This window comes from Lactuca serriola, chromosome 8 (assembly GCF_051521515.1).
Source record: "Lactuca serriola cultivar US96UC23 chromosome 8, Lser_US96UC23_V15, whole genome shotgun sequence".
NCBI lineage: Eukaryota > Viridiplantae > Streptophyta > Magnoliopsida > Asterales > Asteraceae > Lactuca > Lactuca serriola.
The window spans coordinates 38164042-38166712 of NC_136415.1; the positions used below are offsets into that span (position 1 = coordinate 38164042).

At 32.5% G+C, this 2671-nt stretch overlaps 1 long non-coding RNA gene across 3 annotated transcripts; it reads left to right on the forward strand.

The window, feature by feature from the left end:
- The first annotated feature begins 810 nt into the window (after positions 1–810).
- Positions 811–2459, forward strand: LOC145071007 (uncharacterized). 3 transcript variants are annotated; one of them, XR_013690183.1, is made up of 4 exons: positions 811–1161; positions 1252–1470; positions 1583–1670; positions 2140–2459. It is a non-coding gene; the product is annotated as an uncharacterized LOC145071007 (long non-coding RNA). The 3 variants fall into 3 exon arrangements; XR_013690184.1 differs by lacking the exon at positions 2140–2459 and adding an exon at positions 1740–2008; XR_013690182.1 differs by lacking the exon at positions 2140–2459 and adding an exon at positions 1759–2008.
- Positions 2460–2671: the final 212 nt, after the last annotated feature.

Here is a 2671-nt window from a genome sequence, read left to right on the forward strand (position 1 = left end):
TTCTTCTAGCGGAAAATCAACCAACGAGGACGTATTAGCGGAGAAAATTGAAAAAACTCTACATTTTTTAGAAAAAAATTTTGATTCAACAGAGGAGCAACGCCGGCGACAATTGGCACTCACCAATCTTCAAATCGTAAACACAGTGCCACAACCCAATCTCGACCCGGAAAATTTAAGGGTCTTTATGAAAATTCAACAAGAAGTTCTCGACCAATATCGCAACTCTATTTGATGTTTTTTAATAATTTAGGTTTAATTTTCTAAGTATGGATTATGTTTTTTTAGTATTTTAGTTTTAATTTTCTATGTTTTAAATTATGTAATATGGTTTTAATTAATATAAAATATGTTATTTATAAAATATGTTATTTATTTAATATTTTATTTATTTAACAAAATGGTAAAAAATAAAAAAATAATATAAAAAGTGAATGTTGTTAGTGCGACCATTTCCATAGTGAAGTGGGTTGATGATGAAGGTGATGTGGGCATAGGTGGCGCTTTTCCGGTGAGTTTGTAGAACCAAAACCCTTTTGTGGGACTAGGGACTCATCGTTTTCGTCGATTTTGGGGCTTAACGATGAAGAATTGGAGGTGGGTTCCTCCACTGTTGGCAATGTTTTCTTGCATCTGTTACAAAGATTTAGGGGGTGTTTGGCTTAGCTTTTGAAAGCCAAAAGTCCTTTTTGAAAAAGAAAAAAAAAGCAAAAGATGTTTGGCAAACTTACAAATGAACTTTTTATAACTTTTCCAAAAAGAACTTTTGGGGTTTGAAAAGCTAAGCCAAACATAATCCTAAGAGAAGATTCTCGATGACCCAATTGAGATTGCTGATAATTTTGTCGATTTGAGTGTGTCTCGTGGGTTAATATTTGCGGATAAAAGGGAGGGTGATACCGATGAGTTCAAACTCATCGTCTTCTTCAATCCAACGCTACCATCGATCGACTCCATCTTATATGTACCCCTCTACGCCTCCATCTGTGAAGAGCCTCCCTATCCCTTCACTAATGGCATTCACTTCGAGCATCATTCTCCGCTAGAAGACCTGATCGACGGCCATGGTAACCTCGCAAGCCACAAAAACCTTGAGAAAATCTTGAACCGAGAGCCAGGCACATGTTTATTGTTGGAATTAGTCTTCAAATAATTCAACAGGTAACAAAATCAAACTTCTATCCCTTATTTTTGACCTTTTAGTTAGGGTTCTCCGATTAAATCGAACCTTTTTGTCAATTTCTTGTTTAGTTCTTTGGAATCGATGTTCTCGCTAATCATCAAAGCTTCTTCCTGTTAGAGTCGTGATGAAATCTTAGGCTTAAATGATCGACCTTGATGCCCAAATCTAGTGATCAAACGATTGACCTTGCCACCAATCCGCCACCAGCAGGCCATCGCCTCCACCAACGCCTCCTACTTTAATCGAGATCAACAAGAAGGATTTCCTTTTATTACGATGTTGCCAAGGTCGATAAAAACCATCTTCTATTTGTCACCTTTCATTTATAAAAACTATATCAAGATAATTCATATTACTTATGTCTGCTTATTAAGATGTTGTTTTCAAAACGGAATACAGAATCCCAAATTTCTCCAGGGAATTCTGCAATCTCTTCATTAGTACTACAAATATTGCAAAGGAGGTTGTTACTCATGGATGGGCAAAGGTAATTCACCTTCCTTTTATCTCTATCTTCTCACAATTCTGAAATCTTATGACTTAGTGTATGCCATAGCTGAAAATGGTAATTACAGGTTAATGAGGCTAAAGGAGAGGTGACCCCTGAACATGTTGAATTGCTACACCTTGATTTAGTCATTATTATGATTTATTTAACTTTTTTGTGTATCAGAACATGTATATAATATGTTTATGTGATTAAATATCAAGAACAATTAAATACATGTTGTAAGCATTTGTCCTTATATGATTGTGGTTGGCCCATGTCAACATCAAGGTGTGGTTCATATTACCATAACATTACCCTCGTTATTCTTCTTTCCATATCTCTTTCTATCTCTCTCTAGTTTATTGCCAATTTATCTTTCCTTGGTAATGATCCTCATTTTTTTGTGTTTAAAAAGAGATAGAATTGATTAAGCATGGTGTATTGACATTTACGGTTATATGTCTAGGATTCTTAAATAAGATCAAGTGACAGGAAACTGCAAGATCCATGTCTCAAGTTATGGATGGACAAGTCTATTATGTCAGTTGGTATGTAGCGTATTCTATCAGAATGTCTGTTAAAAATGTATTTCATCAGAATGCGTTTATAATTCGTTCAGAATGGATTAACATTTTTTTCTGTCAGAGTGATTAGCAACATATATTCTATTAGAATGTATTAGTGTTTTATTTAGATTTTAATGTTTTATTCTTAAAGAATAAATGTAATTGTTAACCATTATTATATATATTCTTTTATAATATATGTCATTTATGTATGTTTATAGTTGTATTTGTTAAGAATGAATATAATTATGGATTTTAAGATATTAAAATTCTTTTCATATAAAATTTGTATTCATTAAAAATTATTAATATTGATAATATATGTTTATAGTATTTTGTCAGAATTTAATATTTTTTTTCAAGATAATCATAAACACATTCTTTTAGAATATCCGAATTAATATATTTATTATCCAAAAAATCTGATTTTTA